The sequence below is a fragment of the Staurois parvus genome, unplaced genomic scaffold (genome assembly GCF_062004578.1).
Source record: "Staurois parvus isolate SC_StPar_1 unplaced genomic scaffold, SC_StPar_1.0 ptg000177l, whole genome shotgun sequence".
NCBI lineage: Eukaryota > Metazoa > Chordata > Amphibia > Anura > Ranidae > Staurois > Staurois parvus.
Genome location: NW_028317973.1, coordinates 5,516,042 through 5,531,646, shown reverse-complemented (window position 1 = coordinate 5,531,646; position 15,605 = coordinate 5,516,042).

Sequence of the window (15,605 nt, the reverse complement as noted above, 5' to 3'; positions counted from 1 at the left end):
CAGCTAATAAGATTTGGAAAAGTTGTACTTCGAGTGAGATATAGACTGAAAAAATGCACAATCTTTCAGAAGAATAGGCAAGGCAGTGTGGGGCTCTAAGAGAGAGAGTAAAATATTATCCGCAAACACCGCAAGTTTGTATGTGCGATCCACAACTGAAATGCCCTTAATGTCAGCATTGGCTCAGAGTTTTCTCCAGAATTGCTCAAGTGTTAACACAAAGAGTATTGGTGACAGAGGGCAACCATCAAGTATTCACAGGCCACCCTGTCGAATGCCTTTTCTGGACATCCAAGGACAGGAGGAACCCCTGGTGTTTTGTGGAATACAGCCAATGGTGTAGGTGTAGGTTCAGTGCCTTTAATAGTGTTGTCCCGGGCTTCCCGACTGGGGACAATGCCAAATTGGTCTTTGGTAACCAAGGCGAGGAAGAGAGGCAACAGTCGATCCACATTCAAAAGTGAAATGGGTCTGTAATTGGCCCCAGAGGTGGAGTTCTTTACCCTCCTTCGGGATTACCGTGATATGCGCTTTTAATATCCCAAAGGGAGGGGCACCCATCAAAGATGTAGAGTTAAAAGCACGGAGGAAGCAAGGTGATAAGGTGCCTCTAAAAATGTAGTAATAAGCCCATCAGGGCTGAGGCTTTTCCCAGGTTTCAATTCCTTAGGCACAAGATTGAATTTATTTGCAGAGATAGAGCCATCCAATTTCTTAGCATCAGCACTCGATTTCTTATTTTTCTAAGTGTTTGTTTGGAGCAGGCCTTGGAGAGACTGCAAGTTACCCATCAACAATTTAAGAGAAAAGTCAATCTACCCCACTATCAAGGGGGGACATAATGAGATCTAGTTTTCAACTGATAATGAGATTTGCCGTTACAGTATTGGCAAGGTTAATTATGGTAAACATTAACTCCCCAGTTGCCTCTGCATAGCAGTCCAGTTGGGAGTAGGTGGACTAGAGCTTTGCATTAGGAAACTTGTCAGTACTAGCAAGCCAGAGTCCATCTGCTTTTTTCAGTGAGTGTAAGATAAATAACTTCAGTCTTCACAGTCTTTAGGTTTTGTAATGCACAGAGTGGTTTTTCAAGTTAGCTTCACAGAAAATGGATTTTCTACCTAAATTGTCACTAAGTATCAGTATTAAGAGTTTGTTATTTTACAAACTGTGAATAAGTAGCATGTAAGCTCATTAAATAATTTTTTTTGCATGTTTGAGAACATTTCTTTTGTAGTATTTTAATGCTGTAGGTTTGAATACACTTAATGTTTCATTGTCCAAATGAAGGCACATGAAGAAACGGACTGAAAAGTTAAACAACAAAATGTCCTATTGTACTTGTAAGATTGAGACTAAATAAAATGTATTGTGTTTTTCAGTAACTGACAGCATACATACAGTATTTATGCAGAACAGAGATAAGCCAAGCTATCAATATACTGTATGCTCTGCCTTCAGTTCATATGAATCTGACCCAAAACTCAAGTCGCTTGCCAGCAAGCAAATTCACAAAATCAGGTACTGTTGATTTTTTAGTGGAGGGGTGCTGGCTAAGACTCCTTCTCCTTGTCCTAATGTTTTCATTATTTTGAATGAAATGTGACTAAAAGGGCAAAGAATAACTGGTTTCTCCTAGTGTAGGACTTGACCCCTCCCACCTGTGCAAATGTATATCTATTATATTAAAAATAAAATATCTTTAGTAAAACTGCACTTACTCTTAATGTGGCAAGTGACAAGTTATCTTCAAAAACTATTTGACAAGATAAGAATGTCTTTCCTTTCTGTATTGGCTTATTCAAGTTACCATGGTGGTATGGTACAAAGAATGGCAGCACAGATGGCTAAGGTAGGTCAAAATATGAATTCGCTTTCAGTTCAGCATTCTTTTGTACGCTAGACTTTTTGCTTGCTCAAGGGAGCCAAACATTATATATAATAGTGTTTTTCTTCCTCTACTGTATACCACAGCTTCCTGTCAATGGTTGTCAAAAAGTTAGTGGGTTCTAGCAACTGACAAATCCTTAGTAACCAGTGAGATCACCTGGCCCCATTTATTTGATTTTTGGGAATCCCTGGCCAATTAAACAAAGTAGCAGGGATAGAATTGACATCACTGTCCAAAAATGGCCATATGGTCCTTTGTGCAATGACATTGACAAAGTTTGTCCATGTCCCTATTTGGTCAATGGCATTAACCTGGGAGACCCCAGCCCTTTGTTTACTTTTATTGGTGAGACCTGGAGATGTCATTTGGCAGTGAGTGAGCAATGAGAGTGGATAGTGTCATTATGGTTGTTTTATTCTTTCGTCAGGTATTGGCCATTGTGATTGACATGGCTCTGCATCACTGGATGATGTAAATCCATCATCAATCACACCATGGGACTTAAAAACCGTTTCTTTATCCTTTTTTGTGTATGAATAAGTAGGGGTACTATGCCTATTATTCATTCACATGAAGGGTGGTATCTTGGGGCCCCCTTATTGTTGGAAGCTTCCAGCAGTTTCTGATAAGCTTCTAGCCCACAGGCACCCACAACCACTGAGCCAGGGTTGTTGGGAAGAGGCCCTCGTCCTCATCAATATGGGGACAGGTTACTTTGCCAGGGCATACCCCCTGGCAAGGTGTGCTGCCCATGTTAAGGGCATGTGGCCTGGTATGGTTCAGGAAAAGGGGCACTGGCTCATGGGGTCCCTCTTGATATTCATATCAGACCCTCTTTAAGGATAAGAAGTTGTAATTTAACAGCATTTTTTTTTTTCTTGTCACATCTGTTTTGCTGTAGTAGGTTGCATGCATCATGCAGTTGCACCACAGGCAGGTTAAGGGCTTCCCCTGGGCTTGCTATTTAAAGGACCTTTGCATTTTTGTATGTTGCCCTTTAAGCATTAATAAAATATCTGATCCCTACCAAATGGAATTTGTAAAACCTGACTTTTGGGTCCCTATGACTTCAATGTGGTTTGGATAAGAAACCTGAACTTATGTTCTCTGAACCTTCCTTGAACCCATCTACAGTCGACCCATCCCTAGCCATAAACATTACAATTTTAAAATACCTTGAATATTAATCATTACAAGTACTAAGTACAGTTTCCAGTGTAGCAGTGTCTTGCCTTCCTTCTTCACTACATTATTTTCATTACAGTGATAGATGATGTTTATTGCTACCTGTTTGTAAGCACATCTAGCTGTGGAGACTTACTGTAGGTATGCATACATCTTCTGCTTCTTGTTTTTACAACATGAAATATATGTTCATTCAAAAATTCTAAAATGAATACCCTGTGCCACCTATATAAATCTGACAGATATGGCAGAGAGAAATATCAAGTTGGCTTAATGAAGCCACTGACCTCGAGTTCACTGGCATGAAGAAAAATGTATTTGTTGTTAGCGTTTACTGCGGATGCTTCTAAAACCAATGCACATGACAAGCGGCATTTGTAAGTGATGGACAACGGTCAAAGATTATTACTGTGTATTACATACACGGCCATGGTAACAGAAAATAAAAGCTTTGTTTTTAGACACAGACCTTTAAAGAAGAACTCCAACCAGATATAAAAAACGCCGATAAATGCAGTTATGTATTTTTTAAAAATCAATAAATTCACGTTTTTCTGCAGGGTTCTGGGTGTAGACTATTATCCTAAAAGTGACTACATTTCTGAATAGGCATTGTTCTTTCAATAATTGTTCATGCTACAATTATAACACACTATTTAATTACTTTTTATCAACATAGACTAATTCTCTCATCTTTAGAAATGCCACTCAAAACATCAATGTACATTCTGGCAAATATTGTACACTGAAATCCTGCTTAATTCTCTGTTTTCCCCTCCTGTTATTGTACTTTGTTAAACTTTAATAAATGGTCAGTAAAAAAAAAAAATCATTAAATACAGTATATAGTGTTTAAATGTAAATACCTGAATTCAACTTTATTTGTCTTTTGTAATCTCCTGTACCATGCAGGGGCGGACTGACAACTCATGGGGCCCCCGGGCAATTGGGGATCATGGGGCCCCTGTGTCCTTGCCCACACTCAAAACCACCTATAAAAGGTACCAGGGGCATTTTATGGGGCCCCCTTCTGACCCTGGGCCTTCGGGCAGTGCCTGAGTGCTCGAATGGTCAGTCCGCCCCTGATAGCATGACACTCATACTGGGACAAGGAGGGGCAGTTCTTGAAACCAAACAGGTGTCCTGATATATCTGCTGATAAAGATCATGCTGATAGGAGGAAAAATTACCTGATCAGTTGGCTGCTGCTCCTTCTCTGTCTAGTCACAGTGTGAGGACAGGGAGATGACCTAATTGTGTAGCTTACATGTAGTGTGAAAAAGTCAGGTCTCTAGGCTGGATATGCTTTCAGGACTGGATGGACAGAAATACATTTAATGTGGCAGGTATCACAGGTCCAATATACACTATATTGCCAAAAGTATTGGCACATCTACTTATACACTCACATGAACCTTAATGGCATCCCAGTCTTAGTCCCTAGGATTCAATACTGAATTGGCCCACCCTTTGCAGCTATAACAGCTTCAACTCTTCTGGGAAGCCTGTCCACAAGGTTTAGGAATGTCTATGGGAATGTTTGACCATTCTTCCAGAAGCGCATTTGTGAGGTCAGTCATTGATGTCGGACGGGAAGGCCTGGATCACAGTCTCCACTCTAATTCAACACAAATATGATCTTTCGGGTTGAAGTCAGGACTCTGTGCAGGCCAGTCAAGTTCCTACACCTCAAACTCTCTCATCCATATCTTTATGGACCTTGCTTCATGCACTGCTGTGCAATCGTATTGGAACAGCAAGGGGACATCCCCAAACTGTTCCCACAAAGTTGGGAGCATGAAATTGTCCAAAATGTCTTGGTATGCTGATCTCCCCTCCACCAAATTTTACACTTGGCACAATGCAGTCAGGCAAGTACCATTCTCCTGGCAACTACCAAACCCAGACACATCCACTGGATTGTCAGACAGAGAACAGTGATTAGTCATTCCAGAGAACACACTACTCTAGAGTTCGGTGGCAATGTGCTTTACACCACTGCATCCAATGCTTTGCATTGCACTTGGTGATGTAAGGCTTGGATGCAGCTGCTCGGCCAATGAAACCCATTCTATGAAGCTCTCTATGCACTGTTGTGCTAATCTGAAGGCCATGTGAAGTTTGGAGGTCTTTAGCTATTGACTCTGCAGACAGTTGGCGACTTCTGTACTCTGTGCACTTCAACATGCGCTGACCCCGCTCTGTCATGTTACATGGCCTACCACTTCGTGGCTGAATTGCTGTTGTTTCCAGTTGATTCCACTTTGTTATAATACCACTAACAGTTAACTGTGGAACATTTAGTAGCAAGGAAATTTCACGGATGGACTTATTGCACAGGTAGCAACCTATCACAGTACCACACTTGAATTAACTGAGCTCCTGAGAGCGACCCATTCTTTCACAAATGTTTGTAGAAGACATCTGCATGCCTTGGTGCTTGATTGTATACACCTGTGGCCATGGAGGTGATTGGAACACCTGAATCCAATGTTTTGGAGGGGTGTCCCAATACTTTTGGCAATATAGTGTATGCGCATCAACTGCTTTTTTTAGCCAGTCAGTTAAAAGTTCATCTTTAAAGAACATTTTTTTAAATTCATAGGCTGAGGTAATTTTTAGAATAGCTGCATTTATTTTACATTTGACACATTTTACATAAATAGTTGTAAGTCATTTTAGAAAAAAATGAGTTGTGATATTTTTTTGTCCTGTAACCAGAAGTGATTTAGGGTAGTCTCGCACCTAATTTTTTAACTCCAAGCACAAACAAAAAGGCCTAAGAGACTTAACACGTTGCACTGTGACGTTAAACAGCCAGTAATAATTACATTGCTGGATAAGAAACAGAAGTGTTAGACATCACACAGATGGTGTAGCAAATAAACAAAATGCAAATGGTGGTTAAGTGTAATTATTGAAAAGCTGCCTCATATATAAATATCACGTTATGTTAATGAATTATCATGATCAGCAGAGATCCACTGATCATCACTAGCAGGGCTTTGGACTCTTAGGACTGAAATCAGAATCCCAGAACTCAAATAAAAAGATAGAACCTGTGATATAAGGGTTTGCTAGCTCAATAGTCAATGCAGTTTTCACGTAAGTATATGTCGGTTTTAACTGAATTTATGGGCATGGATGCCCACTTTTATTGAAACAAAACATAGAGTCTTGATAACACATGATTTCCCATGCAGGGCGTAGCAGCTTCACACAAAACTGTGCTAAACAAAAATGCCAAGCAACCTGGCTCTCCTGTCAGTAGTAACACTACTCACTCCAGTTTCCCAGATCACAGGCTTCTCAGGCTCGCTTAGCCTATGCTTGCAGCAACTCACCACAAGGGACCCACTTGTAGCCTCAGGACAGATTACTCTCAGCACTCTGAGATCTCCACTTCTCTGAAACACATGGCACCCTCTAGCCCCCTCTGTGAACTCATTAGTTACCTCAGTTTTTCCCAACTGTCCTTATTTTCCCAGTCCTAAGAGCAAGAGGTCCCCCTAACATAGGTTCATATCTCCTGAGCAGGTGACCCTTCCTGGCTGAAGCACACCTCTGTCTTCACACAGAGCCACTCTCTCCAACTGGCAGCACCTGTAACTGCACTGAGGTATCCTCAAGCCTGGCTTATAATGATCCTGCACAATTGTGCCCTTACACAGGCTGCAGGAATCGAGCAAAGCCTGGACACAGGATTGAAGGTTCCATCCCACCCAAGACACTTTGAAACCTTCAAACTCCAGGCCCAAACCTTGAACTACTAAATCCAGATTAAAGATAGATCACAGCTTTCTCTAAACATGTCAGACCTTTTCAAACTGCACCTACTGTATGAGAATCCTGTGTCTTTTTTTTACCAATTTTTACCAAATTTGCTATACCATGCAAGGGCCTCACACTGTCACAACCAGGGGTGGACTGACTACTCATGGGGCCCCCGGGAAATAGGGGAGCATACAGTATTTTGTAAAAGCACGTGAGCAAATCTTTGACTTGGTCAAAAACTCATGTCAAAGGTACAGATAGCTAAAGTTAAAGTAATATTAAAGGCTTATTTTTCTTTAAATAACAAACACACCATACTTACCTACTCTCTGCAGTAGTTTTGCACAGAGCAGCCCAGATCCTCCTCTTTTCAGGTCCCCCACAGACGTTCCTGGCCCCTCCCTCCTATCGGGTGCCCCCACAGCAACCAGCCTGCTATGGGGGCGCCTGCTGCTCTGTGTCCTTTCATGCACGGAGCCATGGCTTGGCTTTGCCCCCTCTCTCTTCTCCAATGGCTCCAGTTGCTCTCTCAGCCAATAAGGAGAGGGAGCCCCGAGATTGCAGAGAATCCAGTGCACATCGCTGGATCGAGAGAGGGCTTAGGTAAGTATTGATGGGGCAGGGGGGGCTGGGGGAGCTGCTGCACATAGAACGTTTTTTACCTTCATGCATAGAATGCTTGAAGGTAAAAAAACCTTAAGCCTTTACAACCACTTTAAAGTCATGTATAGATTTGACCACATCCTGTCCCAGCTCATAAGCCTGTCTCTTCATTAAACCTAGGACCCTACATTCACTATATCTGGTCTCCCACTGTACACAGAACATGGAAATGCCATTATTTTAGTAAATATAAATTACTACATACCTTTTCTCATCAGCAGTTAGAGCAGTCTTGTGAAGTCTGTCAGTGTCTAGCAAAGCACCCCTGACCCTCTGTCTGGACAGCGCTGATTGGCTCTGTGCTGATAACATACACTCTTCCAAGAAGAAAAAACTATCTAGCAATACACACTAAACAGAGCATGTGCAGCTTGCCGCCAAGGCTCTGTTCTATCAGCAGATGTATTGCGGGCAGTAGAAGAAGGGGGGATCAGAGAAGACAGGATCAAACATCCTTTTTACGCAATGCAGAGAATTAACCCCTTAGGTTCCACAGTGACTATAACAAGCATGCTTTGCTGCATATACATAATGATTTTACTATTGTGGGTTTAGTAACACTTAATGTGATTGGCAAATTTACTGACTAGTAGAGAGGCTTTGCAGGTGGGTAGTGTGTGCCCAAGCTCAACTTTTAAAGTAAAAGTCAAGACATGCATATAAATGATAAGAAGTGATGAGAAGGTTCCCATGTTACAACCATTAGAAATGGTACGCTTTGTAATAAAATAAAAAATATGCTAAATGCATGTGCAAAATGTGACAACGTATTAAAGTATTTGTTCAACAATGCACCAAAAGTCTGCCAAACAGGTGAGTTGGAAGCCTTGATGCACAAAGAAAACTATGAATTCATTGGTATTGCTGAATCTAGTCTTCATTCTTCACAAAACTGGGCTATTAATATCCCTGGCTATGCTCTCTTTTGGAGAGACAGGGTAAAAAGGAAAGGTGGTGGTGTCTGCCTCTATGTGAAAAGTGATCTCATAGTGAGTGTGAAAGAGGACCTAGTTGATGGAGAGTGTGATGAGGCTGAAGCATCATGGGTGGAACTGCACATGGGTGTGCATACTAAAAAGGTAATCATTGGAGTTTTTTTTTATAGTTCGCCAAGTGTTAATGAGGAGGTGGAGACTCTTCTTGCACAGATAGAAAGGGCTGTAAGGGCTGGCATTATGATAATAATGGGGGATTTTAACTACCCAGAAATTGACCAGAGTAATGGTACAGTTAAAGGGCAACAATGTAAAAGCTATTACAAGACAATTTTATGGTACAGTTCATAGAGGCCCTGACTAGGAATGATGCTCTGCTGGGCCTGGTAATCTCAAACCATGCAGAACTTATTACTAATGTTCGTATAAAAGAACATCTGGGTAACGGTGACCATAACATGATTTAATTTAATGTTAGCTATAAACAACAAGCACATACTGGAAAGATAAAAACACTTAACTTTAAAAGAGCAAATTTTCCAATACCGAGGGCTGCTTTCCAAGACTTAGACTGGGAGGGAATATTGGCATTGATAAACACAAAACAGAAATGGGAAGTCTTCCAAAAGACTGTATGTGAACACATTGCAAAATATATTTTCATGAGCAATAAATTTAAAAGGCTAAAAATAAAATGTATATGGCTCACAGCCAAAGTTAAAAAAGCTGAAATATTAAGAAAAGAGCTTTTAAAAAATATAAAAATAAAAGGAACACTATCCTCATTTAATTGTTACAAGGAATATACCAGAGTATGTAAAAAAGGAAATCAGGGCCACAAAAGTTCAAAACGATCTACAGATTGCAAATGACAGTAGGACAAACGCCCGAACATTCTTCAAATATATTAATAGTAAAAAGGTCAGGTCTGAACATGTAGGACCTTTCTTCTGATCCTTCTGATCCATGCAGAGTTATAGCAAAATAAAGCGGAAATGTGTTAAGGGTGCAATCTCTGTTCATAAGATGCAGGGGTTTCATTCTGAAAATGTTAAGCTTTTTTGCAGTAACTCAATGTAAATTAGTAAACCTCTAAGGTTCAATTTACATTTTTATGCTGTTTGGCCTGTACTGTAAGTGTAATGGTTTATATGATTTGGCATCCTTCGTATTATAGCTTAGAAGTGATTTCAATGCACAGTCTTTTTGCATAAGACTTTTTTTTTTCAATATTTTCTTTTGGAATTTTTTACCCAGTTTCCAAACTATTTACTGCAAATGTATATTCTATAAGACTTTAGATGTTCCTAGAGGATGTAATTGTATGTACACAACTCAACTGGATATAAAATTACAAATGTTTAATATCTATGGTATGGACTTCTTCATGAGATTGGTAGCTAAATATTATTACTGTATTAAGTATCTCCTTCTCCCATGCTCATCTCCAGGACTTCTCCAGAGCCTCTCCTATCCTCTGGAGCTCTCTACCTTCACCTGTCTCCTACTCTGGTCACCTTTAGTGATCCCTTAAAACTCATATCTTCAGGTAAGCTTATCCTGCCTCCATCTAACAACTGAAATTTTAATTCTTCCATTAGCTCATCCCTCACAGTTTTTATCTTTTATACCACTTGCCCCATCCTATTATATTGTATGCTCTTATGAGCAGGCTCTTAACCCTCTTGTGTTTTATTGAATTGTAACTCTATTATCTCCCTTTATATTGTAAGGCACTGCACAAACTGTTGGTACTATATAAATCCTGTAAAATAATAATTATTATTAAGGGACAAAAAACATTTAGAGAACATTGTTTCTACTTGTTTTATGTATCAAACATGTAGTTTTTAACCATACCTCAAAATAAAAATATCCTTATTTTAAACTTTTCATAGTAAAAGTGCTGCTGTCACTAGAGAAATTGGGTATCATCAACCTTTTACCTCTACACAGAACCCCAGCCTTGTCTGGGCTGTAGAGTACTCTCTAGAACAAGGAGATGGTGCATAAACCCATATGTAGTCTTCAGAGCAGTTATCCAGATAAATGCACAAATGCAACAGGTCTCAGACAATGTCTTAACACATTTTGCACCAAAAACCTTATCATTAAGCACTTGACATGTCGAGGCATTATTTGTGACCAGTTGTATGTGTTCAATTATCGGAATAAATCCTTGCATACAGCTCCATGTGTTATCTTTTTATTTCTTAGCATTTTGAGCTGTTAATTGGCTTATGACCATCAATTTAGCTGGATGGCCAGTTTGTTTCATATTGAAAGGACGGAGATCTAATATAATGCTGAGGGAAACTGTCTGATAACCTGTCCATTTATCATAAGAAACTTGTCTGTATCCCATCAGCAAAGCTACTTTTTTTTTCTACTGTAAGCCATTTAGGAGCAGGAGCGGCAGCACAAAATAAATATGCAAATTTTTATGTCCATATGATATAGTGCTAGCCACTGATAATGTTTTCACTGGGATCATCTAATTAGCTGAATAAAGGAAGAAAAGCCTCAGGGAGGACAAAATGTAAAAAGCAAAATATGCTGCAAGTTACCATCCCAGATGGCTCCATAGTTGACATTACACATCTACCACAAAATGTTAATTATTAAAGAGGACTGGAAGTAATACAAATCATCACATTGCTTTGTAAGAGACACATGGCATGGAATGGGCTCTACTCTGTTATTACACATTTATGTGGGCAAAGCAAAGTTTTTCACAACTGTTTTTACATTCATTTTCTAATGCTCATTTTGTAATTATTAGATGTCTTTACTCAAAAAAGAACACACAGAAGCAGCCAAGAGCTCTGAAAATACAGTAGATTCATGTGCAGAATGACACTATAGCAACCCATTGTTGCTGGAAACACACCCACACATGAACAACATTTATGTGTCATGGATTTGAGTAGTTCATGAGAACTCGTAACGTCTAACATACTGACTAGGGATGAACTTCGTGTCAAAAGTGAGTTTGACTCAAACCCAAGTTTTTTGCAGTTTGGGGAAATGGTGAATTAATGTGGCAGTTCACTGATATGGCAACCAATTACCAATAATGTCCTTACTTACCTTTCCACTGTCATCAGTCTTAATAATGGAGGTTTTCCTATGTGTTAGCCCCCTCCCTAGAAAAATTAGGGTTCCCAGCAACTTTTGGTCAGTGTCTATTGGAGACTTGAAGTAAATTGGGAATGCTGACGTAGTCTTACCAGCTAGCTGCTGCTGTACAATACAATGATAAAAAAATACTGCATTGTACCACATTATAGTGAATTTCATGTACATGGGCTGCATAGTGTGTACCCCCTCTATTTTGTTACATTACTGTGAATTGGTGATCTACATATTATTGTGTATTAGCAAGGTCAGCAGATTTGTGCGTCCTTGAGGAGGGGTAGGTGGAGGAAAAGGAAGCATTATCAGCCCTCGGGAAAAAAATGGGGCCGCTATGCACCTTTGAGGAGAAGTGCGTGCCTTTTGCTACCGCCATGTCTCCTCCCACTGAGCTTGAATGCAATCATGTGTTTCCTCATGCATGTCGTATCCCAGCTGCTTTTTACTTTTACTACAGCTGACATGCTGCAAGCAAAGATTGCAGACAAAAGCATTGCTTTTTCAATTTGCTGCCTACTCAAACTCTCATGCTCTATCCTGAAGCTGCCCAATTTCTAACAAACATAAATGAAAGTGGAATTTTAGTCATAAAATTAATTCCTATTAGATCACTGCAGGCTGGCCCCTTTTGCAGGTATATTTATGTAAAAGATTAAAAGTGCCTATCTAGTAATACACTGTCTCACCCTGCTCTACACATGCTCAGTTGTGCTCGATTTTTCAGCACCGTGCCTAAAATGTAGAGGTCAATCTACTGACAGCCCAAATATTTACTGCTGCTCAGAGGCTCTGGGCTTCAGCAAAATGGCAGCCTCCAGCAAGAAGAAATAGGAGAAATGCTGGAGGCAATTTACAGCACACACTAAATTTGATAGCATAACTATTATTGCGGAATGTACGTTCCTTGCTAAAGAACATTATTTTTTATCAAGTCGGTATGGGTAAAGTTCCATGTAAAGTTCATAATTTAAAATGTTTTGTGAATATTTGGGGATACAGAGACTGGAGGGATTTCAGGCAATAAGTGGTTGTGGAGGGATTTTAGGCAATAATTGGTTGTGGTTTTTCAAGTGTTTGAACTGTGATTTGTTATTTTATTAAATGTTTAACAACGTGGTACTGTGAAAAAGAATCTCACAAACTATACTATGAAACAGTTTTTTCAATGCCCAGATGGAATCAGGTTTAGAGCTATATACAAAGTTCACTTCCCATGTTGTGGCTGCTACTTCCCCTGTTGAATTCAGGCTTACTGCCACTAGTTAAAAAGTAGCCTAAACTACCTAAGTCTTTTTTAAGTTCAAGTCAATCAGATTAAGGTGGTGTCATTGTACTTACTGTAAAGCAAACAATGATGTAACAGTAAAAAACATTTATTACAGATGCAAAATATGATGCCAGAATACAGGATTGCTATTTGTGAGAATCATACTGTTCTGTAACACTACAGAGTTGAAAGGTAGGGCAGCACAGTGGCTAAATGGTTAGCACTTCCGCCTGGCAGTGCTAGGGTCGTTGGTTCGAGTCCCAACCACAGCACCACCTGCCTGGAGTTTGCATGTTCTCCCTGTGCCTGTGTGGGTTTCCTCTGGGTACTCCGGTTTCCTCCAACATTCCAAAGACATGCTGGTAGGTTAATTGGCTCCTGTCAAAATTGGCCCTAGTATGTGTATGTATGAATAATGTGAGTTAGGGACCTTAGATTGTATGCCCCTTGAGGGTTAGGGACTAATGTGAATGCACTATGTATATATATATATATATATATATATATATATGTATGTAAAGCGCTGCGTAAATTGATGGCGCTATATAAGTACCTGTAATAAATAAATAATAAAGGCAACTCCCAAGAAAATTATTGAGAGGATTTCTGATTTCCCATGTTACTTGAAAAGAACGACCCTCTCACTGCAGTGCATCATTTTTAAAAAATCTTTATTTTCTGCATTGGTACAGGTCCCCCAAGGCAATGCCCAACTCTCAGCGCTGTGTTTGACAATACCTGATTCTCAAGATTTGCCCCATAGGGTTTGGATTAAAATTCACAATTTTCAAACTTTTTGATGGATTTGAAGAATGGCCCATAACCCAAACCAAGGCTAATTCATTCATTTCTAATGCTCATAATATATTTCAGGAGGGATGGATTTATACTTTCTGTCCCCTTAGGACATTTGTGTTGTCCATTGCTAACCGTAGTCAACTTGCTATAGTTCTTGTATAGAAAGGTTCAGTCAGCAGTGGTTCAGCCAAACTTTTAAAAAACTGTTTCCAATAAAGGCAATAGGAAACTGACACAGGTTGCAAAAAGTGTTTATTTAACAACAAAAAATTATGCAAAATTTTGCAGAAGTTCATGGCAGCCCTACCTGATAAAATGTTACGAGGCCCAAAAAAAACATTCTGAGCTACTTATTTTAAAAAGCAAGTGAATTTCATTATTAACTCTAATGGCTACATTTATTTATATATATATATACATACATACATGTTATTTATTATTTGCTGGAACATTCTAACCACATGAAGTATGATGGAGTGGTTTTGGCAGAAAGAGGAAGTTGACCCACTTGGTACACCTGGACCCAACACTTAAAAGAGTTGTCAAAATGTCAACCTACTCTTGCAAAGGTTTTGTTCTAGCCTTATGGATACAGAATAGACACACAGCAACCACTAGGTACAGTATTCCACCAGCAAACAACAAGGTTAACTGGCACCATTGTCTAGGCAGTTGGGTGCCATCTCTGACAGCTCATAATGGCTATTTTCTTCCATATGGTGAAATTTCTGTCATTGGTCATTATTATGTTATTTTTTGTACAAATTCATATTCACATGAAGTTCTGTTTCTTCTCCATGCAGAGCAAGGCAGAAACCTCTTTTCTAGCATGACAATGTCACCTAAGGGGCAGGTAGAAGGTTCAGTCAATCATCCTTGCTGGAGCCACCCTACACTGTAATACAATGCCAAGTGTGGTGGAGAGAAAGGAAGAGAGAGAAAATATCAAGGTGCCGTTCTGTTGCCAATCTGAACAGAGAAGATGAGTAAAGTAACAGGGTTAACCAAGTATGTATTAACAATCACAGCATATGTAATGGATAGGCTATTCAGACAGGCCACCCAGCTAGAGGTTATTTTGTAGGGCTCTGGCAGTGCTCATCCTGTTCCTCCTTGCACAATGGAGCAGATACCAGTAGTGCTGAAGAGTTAAGGACCTTCTAAGGCCCTGTCCAGCTCTCCTAGAGTTACTACCTGTCTCCTGGAATCTCCTTCAAGCTCTTGAGACTGTGCTGGGAGACACAGCAAACCTTTTGACGATGGCACTTATTGATGTGCCATCCTGGAGGCGTTGGACTACCTGTGCAACCTCTATAGAGTCCAATAATCGCCTCATACTACCAGTAGTGACAGTGACCCTAGCCAAATGCAAAAACTAGCGAAAAACAGTCAGAAAAAATTAGTAGGCAAAAAAATGTCAGTGGTATCCACCTGTAAAATGTTTCCTGTTTTGGGGGTTGTCTCATTGTTGCCCATCTAGTGCACCTGTTGTTAATTTCATTAACACCAAAGCAGCTGAAACTGATTAATAACCGCCTCTGCTACTTAACTGACCAGATCAATATCCCAGGAGTTCAATTGACTTGATGCTATACTTTGATTGAAAAATGTTCCTTTAATTTTTTGAGCTATGTGTATGTGTGTGTGTGTGTGTGTGTGTGTGTGTGTGTGTGTATGTGTGTGTGTTTGTGTGTGCGTGTGTGTTTGTGTGTATATATATATAGTATAAATAAATATATATATATATATAGTATAAATACTTCTTTCTTTTTTTTCTTCTTAAGTGATCCCATAACCTCTATTCTCAGGTGTATTTGGGGTCTCTGAGATGTGGGGTTGAAGAAACAGCAGAACACTGATCTTCCCAATGAATGACTGTGGAGTAGTGCATTAGTGAAAGTCTTTTCCATTGGAGGAGAGGCCAGTTATTCTCCCAGCACAGCCAGAAAATTGACCA